The sequence below is a fragment of the Cryptomeria japonica genome, chromosome 5 (genome assembly GCF_030272615.1).
Source record: "Cryptomeria japonica chromosome 5, Sugi_1.0, whole genome shotgun sequence".
Classification (NCBI taxonomy): Eukaryota; Viridiplantae; Streptophyta; class Pinopsida; order Cupressales; family Cupressaceae; genus Cryptomeria; species Cryptomeria japonica.
In genome coordinates this window covers 741,038,323-741,061,020 of record NC_081409.1, presented here as the reverse complement: position 1 = coordinate 741,061,020, position 22,698 = coordinate 741,038,323, and the positions used below count along the sequence as shown (strand labels likewise).

Sequence of the window (22,698 nt, the reverse complement as noted above, 5' to 3'; positions counted from 1 at the left end):
CTTAGAATAATTTCTAAGGAAGATGATCATTCTCAAGCTCACATATTTATAATCTAGGATTCCTATAAAAAACCACATTAAAACAATGTCATGTTACATTTTTCCTTCTCCAATTCGATCCAAATCTGATTTGATTTGATCTTCTTTTCCTAGGATATGATCTTCATGACATATATCAGCACCAATAAAGCTTCACATTCCAATGTGCATTTTCTAAATCTGGAGGTTTGTGCCATGCTAAAAGATTTTCTCTATTATACGCCATTAATGGCTTGGTTGTTTCCTTCAGTAAACGGGTACAAAGATCAAATCCTATTACAGGTTCAGTTCAATCACTTGCTAGCTTGCCTTCCTTGAGCCGCAATCTTCTGGCATCCTTCGTGACTTGCAGGTTCTTAATAAACATTGACCTGCTTGCTTACTTGTTACATCGATACACACCTCATCAACCTGTGCAATATCACCACTTAGCATCTAGTTGTTATATTTGTCGATATCCACCTCTCCTTAAATTTCTATGTTGGTTGGACATTCTTTGTTGACCAAGGTGGACTACCAGTGCATTTCACATTATTGATATAACGAACAAACAACCTCTTTATCGACAACACTTCCTCCTAACAATTCCTCTTCTTTTCCAATATGTCTTCATGCCATCCTTTATCTTCTACTCGCCAGGTGTTATTGTCATTCTTTTAACATTCTGCCTCTTCATCACAAATAAACAACCAACCTTCATCCCGGTTTGTGCCTTATCGGTAAGCTTTCTTTACTGACAGATGATACAATTCATGTGTATTAGTTGCCTTCCTTCTATTTGCTTACTCACATGTGGATTGACATCATATATCTTTCTCTTCTTATACCAGTCGCCACTTCATACTTACTAGTGACCTTGCCAAATCAGTTGACATCAATGACAAGTTAATGCCAATAATGCCAATATTTGTATCTCTTTGTGCATGCGCATGTACATTTTGAAGTAAACTGTGAACTACACTTAGATTAATAAATTGATAGTAGTTAGTGATAGTACATATTATGTAAAAGTCAATTGTCTACTATTTATTTTTCCAACACAATATTTAACCCCTGTGATATTTAAATTAAATTCTCCTACATTAAAAAAAATAGTGAGGTTTTCTTAGTGAGAAATTTTGGGTATGACAATTTGAGAAATGTTTCCAAAATAGATCCTAGACCATGACAAGCTAGTGTCTCTCCCAAGGCACAGAGTCAATTCCTAGGTTACAAATGCAAAGCCAAAGAGTAACTAGCTCATATTAGTGATCCCTTCAAACATTAATGCCTTACATTAATGGAGCTCCTTTTGTTGTTACATAAACCATTCTTGTTAATCTATAATATACTTTCTAGGTTCACTGTGATTTACATATAGAATTTGGTTCCTTCCTTGAATGAAACTCATACACACATTCACAAATTGACAATAAAATACTAGGACAAATCAAAACATCTTTAACATTTTGATTCATATGAAATCTTGAAATACAAATGGAGACATCTTTAGAACAATTTAACAATTTTCTCATATACTAATTGAAATTACAGAGAAAATTGTACATTCATTGCCTCGAGAGTTTTCCTTGCCTCAGACTATACACAACCCTATACTACTTGCCCATAAAATGAGAAAATTTAGAACCCTTAATACAGCCCTAGAATTCCTTTTATAGCACAATAAATGCACAAGCTACACGCTACTTACATGTGTCCAACTTACATTTATAATTAGCCTCTTTTCTTTTAAAAGTGAATGAAAGGTTTCGGTCGCCACTATTTTGTCCCAATGTGTAACTGTCTAGAGTGATATGTATGGTAGACATCAGGCCTAGATTAGAGAGCATGAATGACATGACTAACCATCATGCCAACCAAATAACCACTGACCATGGGTGGTTATTGATGCAGAAGATACCAACTCGAGTGGCTCCTACTACTCGTCCTGGTAGGGGAGAACATTGAGAGTTTGGGTTAGTAGCGCTGCCAACCTAAATCCTTCATGTCCATGTACTCCACTACGTCCCTATACTTCTACATCCAAAGGGAATTTTTTTCCTAGAGTAAATATAGTCAAATGCGAACTGTAAACTAGTGTTGCATATGAACATTGAATATCTTGTTCCTCTCTAGTAGTCTTGTGCATTTTCAAGGGCCATTTGATTGTATGACAAATTTCTCATAGGTTTTCTTTAAGGACTTCCACACCTTCTCTGCAAGACAATTTATTTCTCACAAGGCCTTAATATAGTTGTAGACATTTCTAAAGTTTTAATCTCCAACCTGTTCAATCACATGAACTAGTGACTTACTCATCCTTATGCTGATATATATATAAGAAAATTCCCATCGTCCTTACAATCTCCATTGTATACTAGTCATCATAACTCTTGCTTTACACAAATTATCAGGATCATGAAAATCATCTTTTTGCGATTTTATTCCTTCAAACGTGTGTGAACCATCCTATGTATCTCTTCCATTCTGATATTTGTTTGAGGGTAAAACTCAAACATTGGTCCTTTTGGCATGTTGACTAACAGACCGTGTTAGTGATCATGATACGTTTATGTGATAAACCTACCAACCAGAAAACCATCACTTTACCATTTATGAATAGAACCTAGGCCTCGCAGAAGATATCCTAGATATCTCACCGAGTTCACAACTCACATCCTTTTCAATCGATATGTTGCCCGCCTCATCTATTTACTCAGGGCTTGGTGAGATTAATTCGAGCACCTCACTAAATACCGAGTTGCTAGCTTGGACCCCATTCAGCAGAATCATACTTCTTCTCAACTGCTTGAATCTCGTTGAAATGGGAAAAACATTCCCATCAAGTCCTGAGTGGTTTCACCATCTCACAACCACAAGACTTGAATCTCGTTCAACCAAGAAATCAGGGCCTCACCAAGGACCGCATGTTCAATTTTCTGATATATCACTCTAGACTTGGCCAAATCAAAAAACATATTCTACTGAGTGGCAAGCGCCCTTTTTAAGGACACCTTGGAATAGCCAAGTACACTAAGTGGTCCCACAAAGCTCAAGATCCACTTCCAATTAAATCCTTAAGAAACAAGGATTTATTTCCCTTTTATAAATGATTACCTAAATGACATGGGTAAGGAACGAGGCTCAATAACATTTCTTCCTCTTCAAAAGATTATTGAACTTAGTGTCGATCGGGGCATCTGGTCAATGGCTTTGACAGAACATTCCCACCATTCCAAATTTAAAATTTTAGCAAATACTGAGGTTCTCTAATGAGACCAAAATTTAGGGCTAACAAATTTTATGTAGAATATGTAAGAGACAATGATGAGAATGGTGAAACTTCAAAATGTTAGCTTTGCAAAATGCACCACACATCAAACCTTAATCTTAAAGCCAAACCAAATTCAAACCTAAACCAAACAAAATTATAACCCTAATGCCAAACCTTATTGAGCATTAAACTAAACTGAACCCTAAATCTAAACCTAATTGATCACCAAACCAAAATGAAACCTAATCTAAACCTAATTGAATACCAAACTGAATTGAACCGTAATACAACCCTAGTTGTATACCAAAATGAACATTAAGCCAAGTTCACACATAACGCTAACCCTCAACCAATCAAAATCATAATCCTTACCCTAAATCAATTTGAATCAATAATATAACTATAAACCCAATTGAACCCTATTCCTAAACCAAATTGAGCCCTAAACCTTAGACTAAAGCAAAAGGAAATGTAAGTCTAAATAAATTTGAGCCTTACCAATTACACTAAATCAAGTTAAACCCTAACTATTGTTCGTCCTAGAATTAAAATTAGGATTGCAATCAAGGTTTAATTAAATTTGAGAAAAGGGTTCATTTAGGGTTAGGGTCCCATTAGAGTTGCAAACTAAATCTTTGATTTACGGATAGAGTTAAATAATGCTTATGTTTACAAATGGTTAGGGTTATAATTAAATATATCCTTAGTTAAATTTAAGGTTTAATATGCCTTAACTTTGAACCCTAATTCTAACCCTAAGCTTGACATTAAACAAAAATGAAAAACCTAATTGAACGTAACCAGAACATTAACTTAAAGTTCAAAATAAATGAGAAGGTTTCTCGTACTTAAAGTATCATGAAAATAAAGATGATTGGCTCAAAAATGTTCATCCAAGCTCAAACATATAAAGTTTTATCATGTGATGTTTTATAAAAAGAGGTTGAAGATCTATTACTTTTCCCAAAAAATTAGAACTTAATGACCATTCCAATGCTCCCTTTCTCCATTCATAAACTGAACCAACATTGATTTGGTAATCAAAAAAAAGCTTTTATAAATGTAATATACCTTAAATATTAAAAAACACATATATATAGATAGATAGATATATATAATTTTAGTCACCCCTTCTCTGTACACTGATTTTTTGATATATGTATCCGTTTATATGTTAATTATTAAAATTTTTATTAAAAATAACAATATAATTCTGTACCATAAACTAATAAGCCAAGAATATTTCTGACTATTCAAATATTCAGAAATCAAACATTCGTAAAATTTACTAACATAAGCAATTTTTTTAGTGTAAACAAGTCACGCTCTTGAGATGGCTCTGTGTCACAAGTTTGGTGATGGGACAAAATACTGTATAGTTAGTTATACACGCTCTTTTGCATCCTTATCTTTTCAAAGGCCGTTTGCGTGCTACACCAAATTTAAAAAAGAATACTATTTTAACTCTTGCCATGTTCAAATCTGGGTGTTACAATATAATTTCTGATACGCCTTGTAATGTTCAATTTCGTCATTGAGAAAATATGGTAAAGATTGTTAAAATAGTCATTCAAATATCTACGCATAGAAGGATTAATGGAATAGGTGGTATTAAAAAAATAAGTAAGTTGTTACCAGTAAGCTTGGTTTCCACCACAACCATTCATTTATTTTGTAATATCTCCATACAAAATATTCATCTTCTTAAGCTCCTGCACATTTTGTAAATCTAATCATGCATCAATATTTAATGTTAATCTTTGTCTGCAGATTTTATTCAATCAATGGATAATTATGCGGGGAGAGGTTCAAGCGGTGGAAGCATTGTTTCTACAAGAGGAGAGCATCCATCTATAGATTTCAAAAAGAAAGACCATCAAAAGGGAACGATAATAACATTGTTTCTACAAGAGGAGAGCATCCATCTATAGATTTCAATGGCTTATCAATGGCTATTTACGATGTTGAAACATATATTAAAGTTCAAAAAATGCCGTCAGACGAAAGCTTCAATATATAAATTCAAATATAGTCATTGAGAAAATACAGTGAGATTGTTAGTTCCTTCATAGCGGAGGCAGCGATGCTTAAACTGTTATTAATCCGTTTAACATATATTAAAGTTAAAAAATGCCGTCAGACGAAAGCTTCAATATGTAAATTCAAATATTAATCCGTTTAACATATATTAAAGTTCAAAAAATGCCGTCAGACGAAAGCTTCAATATATAAATTCAAATATAGTCATTGAGAAAATACAGTGAGATTGTTAGTTCCTGCATAGCGGAGGCAGCGATGCTTAAACTGTTATTAATCCGTTTCCATTCAACCAATCAAAGTGCCAGAATTCTTTGCATAAATTTGTTTCTGAATATTTGTTAGGTACAAGTTGCATATATTTTACGCAAATTATTGATTCAAAATATTTTGGCAGTGTTTCATTGGCATAGCAGATGGTTGCCAGAAGGGTTCCCAGATATCAACGGGAGAGAACGCACATAAAACTATGTCTGTGTCAGTACGGTGCAGATCATTATTAGTATGGCTGACAACAATGGAATAACGGGGATTTTCAAGAACAAGATGGCATCCGTTCACCTAACCACATGTCTTGCGTGTGCTTTGCATGTACTTTTGCTTTCACTCCGTGACTTTCCTATGTCGTCTTTGATTTGTTTCCACGTTCCCGTGGACGCAAACCGAGCTTCATTCACATGCAATAACACTGTACTGCCAACTCTGTTTCCCATCACCAAAAGACTAATATACAACCTCGGCTTTTTATCCCTACATACTTCAATCTGAGATTGCTGTACAGAGAGTAGAAAAAAGTCTGGTAGCATCCGGTCTTGTAGCCTCGAGCATCGCATGTTTGTTCGGTAAGCATGTTTATCATTTTCTATTTTTTGTTTTCTTTATACTCCTTTAACTTTTTTCTGTCATTCAGCCTGCACGTTACAATCACAAATGACGTTTTTTGGTCCCAAGACCTATTCTCTGTTAGTATCTCAGCCCAATGCAGTTTTATGTGCAGCCTTGACTTTTGACAGATACCCACTTTGATTATATGATTTTAGAACAGAATTTTTTAAAAATAGAACAACCTAACCGTTATTCAAATCCAACAAATCCCCCCTTGTCCTTATCTTCTTTGTTGCTTTGGAAGAACTACATTTATGCTTTCAACAATGGTTAGTTGTTTTATTTGAAAACAGACATGCTTTTACTAGTGGTTGGTCGATTTATTTGAAATTGGAGCTGTCAGGGCAATGTTTGCAATTGAATAATGTTTTCATTAAATGCTATCTGACAATGGGGATGCGTTTTATGGTTTGGCACCTGGGAAATATCATTTACAATGTCTGGTGTTTAATGCCATTGTCGTTGCTGCAGTTTGTTAAAGAAAGGGGATTCGAAGTTTCGGCCTTAGGGATCAACCATGGTAGTCTGTATGTGCCAGAAGGTGGGTTGTTTCCGTTGGGATTTTCGTTAAGTAAAACAGGAAATTTTTGTATTTCAATTCATTAATATTCTCGGGGATATCTGAACTGGAGCCTATTTTGGTTTCCTTTGCTTAGTCAGAGAGAAAATATATGCAAGTAGATGATGGCAAGAAGGGACTGATGTTTTGCGTATTGCTGTTCACTGGGACTTCGTGTGTACAGACAAAAGTGTAGCTCCCTTGTTTGTGAACAATCAACCCTGTGATCTGCAATTTCTATGGTCATTACCTAGAGAATTGCAGTGATTTGCTAAGCATTGGAGAATTTTTATGGTTTATGTGGAGGATTAGTTTATTGCCATCTTATCTTGTTTTGGGAATTGCTCATCTTCCTCTCCTGCTAAATTGTTATGGCAATTGGTCCGTGTGTTCTGATATTTTCATCATTGCCATCCATTAGACAGCCAAAACAATGCTTTATTCCGAAAGTCTTCACTCCATTATTTTGTTTTACTCACTATAGACTGAAAGTCTGCAAGTCCATCCCCCAAAAGTGTCTTTAATTAGAATGCATCTATCATTTTATCCTCTGATTCTTTGCTTCATTTTCCAAAATTCACGAAGCCTCTAAAAGAATATGCGAAAAAATAAGGATTAAGAATCTGTGCTTCACCCTATTCCTCTTTAACGATTTTCAGTTGATTTGCTGAAATGTGTGCAGGAAACACAACTATATTGCTGTACGCATAAGGTTCCTGTATGTGGAGATTGCATCTGCTTTCCTGAACACAGTGCTTGTGAGGTGATCTTAGTTCACAATGTCAAATTTTTGGGTTTCTTGTCGTGGAAAATAATATATAGAGACATTCAGTACTCGTTCTCTCTTACCATTTAGACCCAAATTTGAGATTTGATAAATATAACCTAAACTACATGCACTCACCATTGAGTATCCTTTGTTCGTTTCTGTAATACAATGCATAATTTAGGGGTGTGGGCTTGTTTCTGGCTTTCTCAGGGAGACATTCTTAAGATGTTATGTATTATTGTATATGGGTGGATAATAGGTGAGGACATATGCAGAGTGCATGGTTGATTACAGTTGCAGTTTCCTACCAAAATGTAGCTTTTGCTACGTATATTTTTCCTTGAATCTCACTAACGTTGATTTTACAGGAATGAGATTATTTATTAGCATAGGACAAGGCTAATCATGGAAGGATTGTGCTCAGATGTTTTTCATAATTTGTGCTTGCTTCTACTTTTGAAAGGATCCTCATCTCAAACTGGTTACACATGTCCTTCATGCAAATCACAGGTAAGCTTCTATGTCTGCTTGTGTCTTCTGCTGCTAATATACTAGCACCCAGTTTAGTTTGTTTCAAAGCAAATGATACAGAGCTCTGTTTTGGTTTGAATTCTTGCGAAGAAAAATGTGTTCTATTTTAGCTCAATGCATGAACCATTTTAGTTTCAATAAAGTGTATGTTGCTGTCTTCAGTCTTAGATCAATAAGCTAGAAATTTAGGAAGGCATGTTTGTCATTTTCACACTAACGCATTCTTTTTGGAAACTGTAATTAATAGTAAATCCAAGCAAGTCAAGATTAATTTATAAAATATGACAATTAGGATGAGTAGCTACTATTTTTAAACTCATGGTTCAGATCATATATGTACAGAACCAATTCATCATCTCAAGTAAAGCTTGTTAGGGTTCCCACAGATACTGAGAGGGGGGGGTGAATCAGTATCTGACTGGTAATGAGATTTTCTTAAAACTGAATATGCAAAACATAAAGTAACAGTATACCGGTATGCAAGAATTAATGTAAATAACAGAATCAAAAACATCCACATGAAAAGAACACCATAACACAAGATGTTTAACGAGGAAACCCAGTGTGGGAAAAACCTCGGTGGAATTTGTGACCCACAATATTCACTTACTGGCCAATAAGAGAATATTACTTACAATAGGGGCCTGCACATGTAGGAAGGCCAACTGCTTATAGCTCATTGCTCAATAAGAAGTCACACTGACTTACAATGAGGATTTACACAAATCCAATATTTTGTACTACTTTGCAATAGCATCTTCAATGCCAGATTCAGTACCGGTTCTTGCTCTATTCTTTACATAAACCCTTGACCTACAATTCGCACATTAGGTCTACCTTATAATTTATTTAAGCTTCCTATCCATATCCTACAAATCTCTACAGTGATCTCTTTTATATACAAGAGTCATTTTACAATCTGCCTAGTCGGCTTACAATAATAAACAAAATATTACATATCAAAAGTCCTGTCGGCCTCTGTGCCGGTATACATGTTCTCTTTTGTGCCGGTGTAAATCTTTTGTGCTGGTGCCGGTGTAGAATGATCTCACTGATGCCGGTGCACTATCTTGTTTGAATAATGCTTCGCCGGTATAATGTCTTGCCGGTGCCATAGGATTTGCAAGGTTATCATCAATGACAAAACCTTCAATCACACACAATGTCTCATTGGAGTGTCCATATGCCAGCAATCTCCCCCTTTGGCATTGATGGAAACAATCATGAGAAATTTCAAAAGATATCCAAAAAGTGTAGACCAAAAATGTTACCAAAAATGTGAGAGCTCCCCCTGAGCATGTGATCCCTGTGTTTTGAATTTTCTCATCCTACTACTCCCCCTTTGGCATCAATGACAAAGGTTAGTAGATTTTGTAGTTGTACCAATTCATAACCTCAACCTTGTAGCTGGGTGGTTATTATCTGAAGAATATCTCCCAAAATTAAGTTCATTCCATCCATAAACTTCTTACTATCTTTTATTGCTATCTCAATTCTGTATACTGTACCAGTGAGATGCTGCAAGTGCTCTGTCGGTGTTCTGCTTCCCTATGTTAGTGCCTTTGAGATTTCCTTCCGCAGATATGCTAAATAGTCCAATCTTGGACTTAGTTTAGATCTCAAGAGTTTTGCCTTGTTTATTATTTTCTCTTTCTCTCTTTCTAATTTGAGCAATTCTTCCTCAAAATTTGTTATCTTTTCCTCAAAAACTGATAATGTATCGGGTGAGTTAACAAAATTATCTACAAGTTTAATGATCTCTTCCTGTACCTTGCTCATCTTTTTGTCTACATCTTTGGTCAAAAAGTTTATCTTACAGGTGTCTTTGTATAGAGTTTTGTACTCTTTCAATAAATTGCATAGTTTCGGTAGAAGTGTGTCAAATTCCCTGTTACACTTCTTTATTCCTTCCTCAAAGAATTTCTATTTCTCTTTTTCTACACTTTCCTTTATAGATTCTACCTTTGTTTGCTCAAAATTTTCAGAAATATATTTACAAAGTGTATCCAACTGGCCTGAAGAATCTTTATTATTTATATTACAATTAGGAGCTATTGATTTCAAAAATGGAATTGAATCATCTATTGCTTTATAAGCTTGTGAGCTATAATCAGTTATTTTCTTGATAGATTCAAGTAATACCTCAGTCACATTTGATGGTGACCCAACAAACTGAGTGCTAGTGGAAGTGACCATGCTAGTATTGACCTCTAGTAGGTCTATTTGTGTCTCCATCTCTTTAAGTACTAGTTTTCCTGCATCATTTCTTACCAATGGCATCTGTTTTGGAGCCTTTAGCTCTGTTGGTTTCTCTGTTTGTGTTCCAGATTCCATCTTTTTCTCTGTTGCTGCTGCCGGTTGCTCTTTGTTTCCTGATTTGTCTATTGTATCCTTATCTACCACTATGTTGATCTTCTAAGTATCAACATTCATAGTATATAGGACTTCAGGATTAGGATTATTATCCTATGTATCCATACTCTCAGCTGTCGGTTGATCTTCAGTGGTTGTTGTTTTTACCGGTGGAGTATTTAAAGGAGGGGGGGTAAGTTGTCTCTGATCTTGATACTTGGTGGTCCACCAACTTTACCTTTCCCTTTGTCCTTCTAATATACCAAAATAGGCTTGGGATTCCTATATTCTTCTTGTTTTTCTTTTTCAACCAAAAATGTACCCCAACCATTTTCTGTTTCCTTTGAAACTTCTATAACTCTACTTGCCATTAGTAAAATTTGCCGACGTGCAGTGGAAAAAACTGTCCGGTTGGCCTGAGCTATCAGATCATCAATTTCCTTAGGTGAGTTGACCAGGTATACTGCAAGTAATTTTTCTATTTTTATTTTCATATCCAACTCAATTATTCCTTGCCTTCTGGCCTCAAGTCTTTTATATAGTTCATCAGGAATTTCATTTAGGACTTGCAACAAAAACTTTTTATACATGTCCATGTGTAATATGACACTCTCTTCAACTTGTCCTTTCTCATCATCTGATAGGGTGTCATAGATTTTCCCTATGTTTTTCAATTTTCCTTCCTTTGTGATCTCATTCAATAATATGTCAAGAGGGGCCAAGTCAGTGTTTGTCTTCTTCTTCTTTTTGGGGGTCGGCTTCTTCATAGGTGTGACTTTCTTGACCGGAGATCTCATGGCTTGTTGCTTCTGTCTTGTCCTTCTAGGTGAAGGAGTGGTTACCGGTGAGGGATCTCTTTTCCTAACAACTCTTTTGAAAGTTGTTGGCATATCCCCTTCTGAGGAAGTATCTATCGATGATAGATGAGTTTCAGGTTGTTGGGCTGCCAACTCATCTTCTGTTATGTTGGTTTTCTTTAATACATCTTCCTTTATGGCTTTTGCTTGTCTGGTTCCTTTTCTCACAAATGCCTCAACCTTTTTCACTCTCTTTTTAGATTGAATTTGACTTTCGATGGTCTCAGCACTACCAAATACTTCTTCCTTTGGTTCATTGGGGGCTTCTAGAAGTGCTTTGGCATAAGTTTCCACTATGTGGTCATTTGTTTCATACCCCATCTCTGTTACCCAAATTGTCCTTGGGATGACTATTTCCATCCAGATCTCATCCTTTTTTATTACAAAACATATATCATCTTTGTATTTGTTGACAATTTCCTGTGATAGTCTAATTCTTTTATTCATTCTGACCTTTAGTGCTTGAAAATACTCATTGATATTCTTTTCTCTGTTTTCACCCATGTTGTTGAATAAGTCAGATAATTGTTTTCCTACCGGTATGTCAAATCCAAAATCCTTGTTGCCTATACCAGCAGCCTGTTTGGTTATATGTAGCATTAAGAATACAAGTAAATTTCCAAATCTAAAGGTTCCTTTCTTATCCTACTTGATTTTTGCTAAATTGTCAATTAACTCATCCTTTAACCATTCACAGATATCAATTTTTACATTGTCCTTAACCATGTCATAAGCACTCTTTATGCATAAACTGGAAACTGAGTTAAGCCTATTAGCATGAGTTGCTTTGTAACCTAGAATCATGCTAACAAATCTAACATTTGTATCGGTCACATCATTAACCCTTAATGATCTCTTGTTAGATGTTGCACCAGTTAAGTTTGTTACTAAGTCATTGGAGACCTTCTTGGTTTTGTAAGGTCTATTACCAGTGGAAGGTAACCTTGTTACTGCTTTCACAGCTTCCTTTGTAATTTTATGCACTGAGTCAAGCCAAAAGAATGAACCATGTACCCTGCTTAAAACTATCCAAACCACTTCCTTGGGAAATTTGGGAATGTAGAGGATTTCAGTGAATCCTAGGGTTTCAACAATTTTATGTTCAGGTTTCACATTTCCGAAGTTGTCACATATAACAGACTTATACATGTTTTTTATTTCTAAATCACCTAATTCTTCTATGTTGCAATGAATATACATTCTAGGGTCTTCTGCATAAACAACACCTTTTGGAATTTTTGAAAAAGCACCTGCGTTGTCATCTTTCTTAGCTACCTCGAGAACTAGCTGAAACACAGGCCTAGGTCATTTTATAACTTTGACTACTATAGGGTTTGCTATGAATTTAGGTGTAGAGGAAGATGCCATGATGATAAATACCTTTTTTTGCCTTTGGATGGATTGATTGCTGAGGTGCTTTGCCTCTTTGCTCAGAATGCCTTAGCTCGGAAATCTTTGGGCTCTCTGAAAGTTTGAATTCACGGTGAAATGAAATGGAACCAAAAACCTTATTTTATAAAGTCTTTTTTGCTACCTACCACATTAATTGCTTTCTAGTAATGTATTAGCTTAACTTTATTTGCTTGTAATGAATGATTTTTAACTTCTTTTCTCTAACCGAGGGAATAATAGCACGTGTCATTAGATTGCCAAACCCTCAAGATAATTTTCTTCAATTTGATGAAGAACATCCTGCCGGTGGAGCATTGCTCTGTCCTGCCGGTGGAGCATCATATTGTCCTGCTGGTGGAGCATTTGTTGGTTCTACCAGTGGAGGAGTATCCCCAATATTTAGATCACCTTTCTAATCCATTGTTTTGAGAATTCTTTCTTGACCTCTTCAACCTTTTCTTTACCTTTCAAACTAGTACTTTTGTTATCTACCGGTGTACCTTTACTTCTACAAAATTTAGCAATATGACCAATCTTGTTACATGCATAACAAGTTACATTATTTTTCCGAATAGCTTTCCCATAACCTATGCCAGTTTGTGTTCTACATTTATTTGATAAATGACCAAATCTTCCACAAACATAACATCTTACATTCATTCTGCAATTTTCAGAGTTATGACCAATTTTGTTGCATTTGGTGCATTGACCGGTGGGAGGATTGATGTTCTGATAATTCCTAGATCTACATTCATTTTCCCTATGACCATATTTACTATAGTTAAAGCATTTTCCATTGAATTTGTAAGTATTAGAAGGTCTTACCAGTCTGCTATGATCCTGGGTATTTGCAGTACCAGATCTTTCTCCAACTTCAAATCCAATTCCAGAAGTGTCACCTTTGGGTTTTTGATTCTTCAATAAGGTACCAAGTTCTTCTGAGCTTTTCTTGAATTTTTCTTTGTGTTGATTTGCAGTTTCCAATTCCCTTTCCAAGATTTCTTTTTGTCTCATTAGTTCATTTGAGTCATTCTGAGTATGCATCAGATCTATCTTCAACATGTCATTTTCATAGCTAAGTCTTGTGTTCTCATTTGCTGCATCACTTAGTCTTCTGGTCAACTCTTCTTCATTCTTCTTTTTGTCCTCAATCTCTTTGCAAAATCTCATAGTCATATCCTGCATTTCATTTTTTGTTGTCATGATCTCTTGTTTCAATTTGCTTATCATATCATTTAGTGATTCCTTTTCATCATTCTCATTTTGCAATTTTTCACCAAGTTCTCTCTACTTATTTCTTGTAACAGTAAGATTTTCTTGAAGTGCTTGAATAATGTCCTAAGTTGCTTTTAAATCATCTTCTAATTTGATATTTTTCAACTTCTCTGCATCATAGTCAGTAAGAGCTCCTTCAAGTTGCTTCATCAGATTTTCCATCTTTACCGGTGTCAAGATCTTCCTTAAGTTGTTAGGCTTCTGAAAATAGAGGACCAGGCTCTGATACCAATTGTTAGAGTTCCCACAGATACTGAGAGGGGGGAGTGAATCAGTATCTAACTGGTAATGAGATTTTCTTAAAACTGAATATGCAGAACATAAAGTAACAGTATACCGATATGCAAGAATTAATGTAAATAACAGAATCAAAAACATCCACATGAAAAGAACACCATAACACAAGATGTTTAATGAGGAAACCCGATGTGGGAAAAACCTCGGTGGGATTTGTGACCCACAATATTCACTTACTGGCCAATAAGAGAATATTACTTACAATAGGGGCCTGTACATGCAGGAAGGCCAACTGCATAGAGCTCACTACTCAATAAGAAGTCACACTGACTTACAATGAGGATTTACACAAATCCAATATTCTGTACTGCTTTGCAATAGCATTTTCAGTGCCAGATTCAGTACTGGTTCTTGCTCTGTTCTTTACATAAACCCTTGACCTACAATTCGCACATTAGGTCTACCTTATAATTTATTTATGCTTCCTATCCATATTCTACAAATGTCTACAATGATCTCTTTTATATACAAGAGTCATTTTACAATTTGCCAAGTCGGCTTACAATAATAAACAAAATATTACATATCAAAAGTCCTGTCGGCCTCTGTGCCGGTATACATCTTCTGTGTCAAGGCCGGTGTAGAGTGATCTTGCTGATGCCGGTGCACTGTCTTGTTTGAAGAATGCTTTGCCGAAATAATGTCTTGTCGGTGCCATAGGATTTGCAAGGTTGCCATCAATGACAAAACCTTCAATCACACACAATGTCTCATTGGAGTGTCCATATGCCAACAAATCCTAATGCAATCTCCTCTCTTAGGTAATATTTTTTTAGGTTGTTGCCTAAGCAACATAATTTAGCTCTTCCCTATGAGTCATCCAAGTGTTTTCAAGATCAAATGTGTTAACCTTCCTAATGTATTTTATATTTCATTTAATGAATTTTGTGGAAGGCAATTGAAGTTTGAAGTTTGAACAACAGAGTCTCCTCTAGAAGATTTATAGACCACCTAGAGCACCTTTTGACCTGAGCTAATCAGCATAAAATATGAAAACTATTGGGAAAAAAGAACAATATAGAAGAGACAGAGGAATATAATGTTATGATCCAAAATGAAATCTGAAAGTGAAACTTTACAGAAATTTAGACTGAAAATCTTGAAAACAAAAGAAGGAATATGGTTTTAGGATTTCAGTATTGAAATGCTTTTTTTTCGTAGAAGAGATCTACATTAAAGGATATCAAAGGAAACAATATAAATCTTACACAAACTAAATGTAACTTTAGTGTATTTCAAAGAACAATTGTAGATAATACATGTAATTAACAAAACTTTCCAGAGGAGGTATAGTCACCAACTCTTGGGCACTACATTTGGCTTAGAATAGATAGCCTATTGTATCACACTACAATCACACTTTGCCCTTTATGTGAGAGTAGAGTATTTAGAGTGTTGATAAGGATCAAGCTATGTCTGCCTCAGTTTGAATGTAGTTGTGATTGATTTCCCTCACTGAGCAACAACCTGAGAAAGCCATTATAAGTTCAACATGTTAAATCTTTACTACAGCTAACGACTTAGATTGGTACAGGGGGCTATACAAGCTCATCCTTATTCTTATTATCTAATTACTGATATATTCATTAATAACATGCCAAATTTAATTGCATTCTTCTTTTCCTTTTCATTTGCATTTTATAATGACTAGAAACCACTGTTTAATCCTCCAATACCGTCTTCCAATGCACATGCCAGGTTTTATTCTTTCTAATGTCAGGTAGTACAAAAAGTTGATCTACCTACCTAAGTTGAAGTCTATAGTTCCTTGAACCATGGTTACACTTGTGCTAACACGCTTTATAGTCCTTAGTTACTCATGGCCTTGGACAACCCAACTACTCTACTTGTACTAGCACTTTGGTTTTCCCTGATAAATCTAAAATAAACTTCATTATACACAAACACATCATGCAACAACAATACCAGAACTATTTTTCTAGCCTCTGGCAGGAACTTCACTGCTTGCAGCTCTTCTTAAAATAGTCATTCAGAAGATCTAGCCTATTGCCAAAGGATTAATAGAATAGGTGGTATTGAAAAAATAAGTTGGTTGTGTCCATGATGATTTCTTCTCTTGCACATTTTGTAAATCTAATCATCCATGAATATTTAATGTTAATATATGTGTGAAAATTATATTCTGTCAATAGACAATTGTGTGGGGATAGGTTTAAGCAGGAGAAGCTGGGAGTAAGACAGTTTTAGACAATGATGTGTAATGAGTAAAAATTTTGCAAGAGATTTCAATGACTTATCAATGACTAGTTAGGATATCAAAACAAATTTTAAACCCACCTTTCTTTTGCCAAGTGCTAAGATATCTCATGAATTTTTAGTATGATAACATCGTATTGAGTAGAGAGTTTCAATATATAAATTTAAGAATATGGTATGACAAGAGAGCTTCAATATATACATTCAAATATAAAAAAACTCATTTGAACAGATAGATTCTAGTCAACCTCCACCTTAATTTTAGTGAATCTGAATGTCTTGTCATATATGATATTAATTGATAAATCATTCATTTATTTACTTAATTATGTGTAATGTTATTATTTTTTTTATATTTAATTGATATATTTGATGTTCTGAGATTATTTGATGATAGTTCTTGTATGTCATGACATAATTTAGATTTATTCAATAGTTGATAGATGGTTTTTATTATTATGAAATGTTTTTATTAGAGTAAAACAAGTTTTGAAGGACATCTGAAACCCTTATAAAAAAAGAAGGTCAACACCAAGAAAAACCAAACAAAATCAAATAGTTGACGTCCAGCGAAACCAAAAGGACAAGAAATATGGAATGCTATTATTGTTAGTAGTAATATTATTATGGAATGCTATTATTATTTTGGTTGAGTTATAAAAGGATAAAATAATAAAACTCACACACACACATGGGAAATATACATTTTTCTTATTTATTTATTTAGTTTTCCACATCCAATTATAGCACATGTTGTAGGAAGAATAAGAAGCTTCTAGAAGATTCTCCACCACCTTGCATGTAACTCCTCCCACTAAGTCTAATCAATTTGCATGAAGTCCAAAATTGGGAAAGAATCTCTTTTTTTAATTCAATTTTCAAGATAGTGGAATGGAGAGAATTTTCTTATAAAATTATGTGCAAGTTTCAAAGAAGGGGGTTGATTATGTGTTTGAAGGAAAAAAAATTTTAAGTTGTGGTTGCAAGATCTCTCTCTAGTTGCAAAGAAGGATCAAGGATAGCTAGAGGATTCAACATCAAGCTTCAGCAAACCAAGTTCTCTCTTTTTTTTGTTGTATGAGAAGTTTATATTATCAAAAGAAAAATAGCTTCTAGATCTTCTTTCAAAAGTTTATTAGAGTGTAAGTCTCTTCTTCTATGTAGGAATAATTATTGATAAGTTTCTTCCACATAAAGCAAGTAAAAGATAGTTCTATTATTTATTTTATTTTCCTTAAGAAATATGCTCATAATCTTGCCTTTTGTTTTTTCCAAGATTTTAGATTTATGCAAAAAAAAATAAAAAAATTCATATTTCCTTTATTCTTTTAAAATCTCTTTTTCTGAAATAAAACTCTTCCCTGTGTGATTGAATCTTAATCTTTATCTCTAATTCATTTCTCTAGAAATCTGAATCTCGTTCTTAAAATAAATTTCTCTATGAAAATTAGTTGAAATGAAAGGAATAGTTTTCGCTGTGAATAATCCTCTGTGATATTCTCATTTGATTGCTTTATCTGGTTATATCTATTTTCTCTGTAAAAATTAGTTGAAGTGGAGGGATAGATTCGCTGAGAATAATCCTCTATGTTGTTTATCATTTGGTTCCATTATTATTTTTGTGTCTAGAAATCCACTTCTCTCTGGATAATAGCTGAAACTAAGGAATAAATCCTTCTAAATAAACTCTCTATGTTAATTACTCTTATATATAAATCCATATTGCTTTCATTTTGTATGTTGGTTAAACTCTACTCTCTTGTTTAAATAAATTAAAACTGGAAATCATATATATATATATATATATATATAGTAATTATAAATCTCTTTTATGCAATGTAAAAGTCTTTATTGTTGGGTGTGCGGTACCCAGCACTCTGCACGAGGTATTGGGCCGCAGGCAGAGTTAATACTCCGCAGGGGGAGTGGTACCGTTAGGGTACCCTCCACTAGCCTGCGGTCACTGCTGCGGCAAGGGCCGTAGGGTAGTGGAGGGGACCATGGGGTCCCCCTCCCACTTGCCCCTTTTTAAATGCCAATTAAATCTTAAAGTATGGCAATGTTAATTGTTAGAAAAAAAATTTTATGTATATGTTAATTAAATTCCTTTTTATTTATATAATTTTGGTTTTTTAAAATTTTGAACTTAGATAAATTTTTATTTAGATTTTAGTTTAGCAATTTATAAATTGTAATTAATTATATCAAATTTTGTAATTAGATCCTTTTGATCAACTTAGCAATTAATCCCCATTTAATGATTTGAAGCTAAATTTTATTTTGGGATTAGTGGCTTTATAAGCGATATTCTTGCATGTAACTTACACTGCCTCCACCTCATGCAAATTGCTTCACATTGATTACATTTATTGGTGTTTCCATCTCCATGAAAGTTTCACGTTTAATTAGTATTATGCAAGTTTCCTAATTGTTATTATGCAAAGTTATACTCCAAGTTTTGAATAATAAATAACGTTCATTATGGTTTTTATTCCATGTAGTTCATCAAGTAGTTATTTCAATTAATCGAGCTTTGAAATATTTAAATAGTAATTGCTTTCAAGCATGATGTTTTCATAGTTAGAAAACTAAATAAAGGAAGTTGGAAAACCAAACCAAGTAGTGTTCGGTATATACAGTGCCTCTAGGTCACGCTTATGGGTAATACCATCATGTTGAACTACTGCACTTAACACCTAATAAAGCTACATCAACAATGTATGTGGCATCATCCCTATAAATGGTCGGGGAGTAATAAGGGACACTTGGAAGTTAAAATCCAAGGGGCGGGTAATCCCCCTTGGATCGATAATCTAATAAGATCATTTTTAAATGATATTTTTCATCCATTGAGAGAAACCATAGTAAACCCCCTTTAGGGTTGGTTAAGTAAAATGCTTTCATGAAAAAAAAATTTTAATCTTAAAGGGATATTGGTGATTAACAATTTGGTCAAGGGTGATGCTCATGATAGGTGTTAGGATGTAGTTGTTAGGCCACAAACAATAGGCCATCTTGAGCCTTTGTTTAAGTGCTACCACCATGGATAGCAACCATAGAGAAACTATCTGGGACATTGACCCTAGAAAGGGCTGCATACCCACTAATCAGTTTACATCAAACCATAGTGTAGAAAATAGAGCTACATACTTTACGCCTTGATCCCGTGCCGAAGCAGGTATGTAGGAAGCCTTGGGATGGAGTTGTCCCTTGTACTCAGGCATTCGTGGGTGGGGTCTAGGCTTGGTAAAAGAAAGATTAAGTAAGAATCCTATTTTGAAAGATAAGATAATTAAAATTGAAAAAAAAAGGTGATTCAATGCATACTCAGAAGCAATCCCGTATTGATTCGCTTGACTTCCTGAGGCTTTAAGCCAAATTCCAAGGCAAAATTCAAGCTTGTGTTATGTTATTCAATTACTCCTAAGGACGGAAACCTTGGTGCACTTCTATTAAAAGAGTGTAGTACTTAGCGAGTGGCTCAAGACCCGAATGGTCCCGATGAGTCTAAGTCTCTGGCCAAAGCACCTCCTATCCTGATTGGATAGATGCCTACCTCGTATGGGTAGATGCCTATCTCGTATTGAATAGATAAAATCTTATGTCTTGTATGGACAAATGCTTAAACCATATGGTTAGATGCTCATCCCGGATGGATGAATGCCTAATCTAAATGGATGGATGCCTAGAGTATGCAATTGAATAAAACATAATGATTAAACAAAAAATACAAAGAAAAAAAAAAGAATACTCAATTTTGTTGAGTTAATTATGGTGGGTTATTACATGTGGTATTAGAGCAAAGGTTCAAATCTAGGCCTTGTGCTCACTTCAATTTACTTAGCTAAGGGAATGTTTTGCAATGATAGAAATTAAATTTTAAAATCCTAAATCAAGAACTAACTACATAATTTAACTTTTAGGTAAAAACCTAGAATGGCAAGAGGAAGAGGAAGAGGAAGGTGTAATGGAAGACGTACTAGGGGTCAAAGGGATGAAAACCATGAAGAAAACCATGAGGAAAACCATGAAGAAAACCATGAGGAAGACCATGAAGAAGAACGACACAACCCAGGAAATAACGAAGATGGGGTCCAAGCTAAAATTGACCTTCTAACCGAACAAAGAGATAAAATCAACTTCTTGGAACAATCAATGCAGGACCTTAGGGAAAGGCAGAATGACTTTGAAAATAGAAGTGGTACCAAAAATGGAAACCGTAGTAGAAATCAAGGGAATATTATGGGTAATAGAAAGGAAAATAACATATTGGAACTCTCCAAGGACTTAAAGAAAATCACCCCTCCTAAGTTCGATGGGAGGCAAATTGGTGAAGGGGCTGAGAATTGGCTAAATGAAATGGAAAAGTATTTTGAGCTAAGAGATTTTAGCAAAACAACCAAGGCTTTATGGGGTTCCTATCAACTCACAGGGGAGGCAGCCAGTTGGTGGACCAACACCAAGGAACAAAATGGGTATAGCAGGGATACAGTCACATGGGATCAATTTGTTCACCACTTCCAAGATAGGTGGCTCCCTCAATTGTTTTTTGATGAGAAGGTGATAGAATTCCATAATCTACGTCAAGGACCCCTATCCATTCAATAATATTGGGATAAGTTCACCAAATTGCTTAAGTATGTACCTATGTACCAGAAAGATGAAGAAGGCCAAGCAAGGAAGTTCATTTTGGGGTTAAATACCAACATAGGGGTAGAAGTTGACATGCATGGACCCAAAAACATGAATGAAGTACTTGAAAAGTCCTTTAAGGCAAGAGAGGAAGATTCAAACACTAGCAGGATGGAACTATAATGGGAACCACTCATTTAAAAGGAATCAAGAATTCAATGGAAACACTAATTTCAACAAGGGTTTGAGGAATAATTCTTCCGAAAGAAGACCACCTCCTAATCAATATCAGAGGAATGGAAATAATAATAATAATAATAGGGGCAACTATAACAAGAATGACCAGTAGAAAAGGGTAACTTATCCACCCAGGGCCAATGAAACAACGAATGATCTCCCTAGAAATCAAGGTAGGAGGGGTCCTCCAGGTCGATGCTTCATGTGTGGTGGAAACCATTTTTCTAGAGAGTGCCCCAGGATGCAAGGACAGATTAGGGCCAATCAACCCTAACAAGGGCCCCAACAAAGGATTCATGCAGCAGTTAGGAACCGAAGAGGAAGATACCAGAATGTTCCCATGGAAACTACAGGTACACTATTTGAACAACCAATATCAATTCTAATTGACACTAGATCATCTGAATGTTTGATCTCACCTGAATTAGTAAACAAATATGCATTAAAAGTTAATCAAATGGAGTCATCATGGACGGTTCAATATGGGAATAAGGCAACTAGGGAAGTAACTAAGTGTTTGTTGAGGGCAAGGGTACAATTTCCTGAGTTTGAAACAAGGGTAGATCTCTATGTGGCACCCCTAGGATTATATGATGTAATTATTGGAATGAGTTGGTTAATAGACCATCAAGCTAATGTAGATTGCTATAACAAGATTGTTGAATGTTTGGATGATGGGGGGAAAAAGGTCAAAATCCAAGGAAAGTTTAAACCCATTAATATAGAACCATCTTGGCCATGCAATTAAAGAAGGAAAGGAGAAGAGGAGGCTTAATCTATATGGGTGAAATTGATGAAGGAAAAGAGGAAAATTCACCAACCTTTGAAAATACCCCCTTCTTAAAATAATTCAAGGATGTTTTTCTAGATGAATTACTCGGCTTACCCCTTAAGAGGAAGTTTGACTTTTCTATCAAAGTACTACCAGGAGCTGAACTAGTATCAAGGGCACCTTACCAAATGAACACAACTAAATTACAAGAGCTCAAAATGTAATTAGAGGAACTCTTAGCTAAGGGATTAATAAGGCCAAGTGTATCACCATGGGGAGCGCCAGTCTTATTTGTTAAGAAGAAGGATGGAACCTTAAGGCTATGCATTGACTATAGGATGTTGAACAAGGTCACAATAAAGAATAGGTATCCCTTACCTCGCATAGAGGATCTTTTTGACCAAATGAAAGGAGTAGCACTTTTCTCAAAGATAGACCTTCGGTCAGGGTACCATCAACTCAGAATTAAGGAGGAAGACATTTTGAAAACAACCTTTAGGACTAGATATGGACATTATGAATTCACAGTAGTTCCTTTTGGTGTAACCAATGCCCCAACTGCATTTATGAACCTAATGAATAGTGTACTACATG

The 22,698-nt window shown here is 35.1% G+C and overlaps 1 long non-coding RNA gene across 2 annotated transcripts; it reads left to right on the top strand.

Moving 5' to 3' along the window:
- The first annotated feature begins 4,793 nt into the window (after positions 1-4,793).
- LOC131076274 (uncharacterized) lies at positions 4,794-17,512 on the top strand. Of its 2 annotated transcripts, XR_009113339.2 has the most exons (6): positions 4,794-4,915; positions 5,063-6,171; positions 6,686-6,755; positions 7,456-7,536; positions 7,911-8,052; positions 17,438-17,512. It is a non-coding gene; the product is annotated as an uncharacterized LOC131076274 (long non-coding RNA). The 2 variants fall into 2 exon arrangements; XR_009113338.2 differs by lacking the exons at positions 7,911-8,052; positions 17,438-17,512 and adding an exon at positions 7,802-7,822.
- Positions 17,513-22,698: the final 5,186 nt, after the last annotated feature.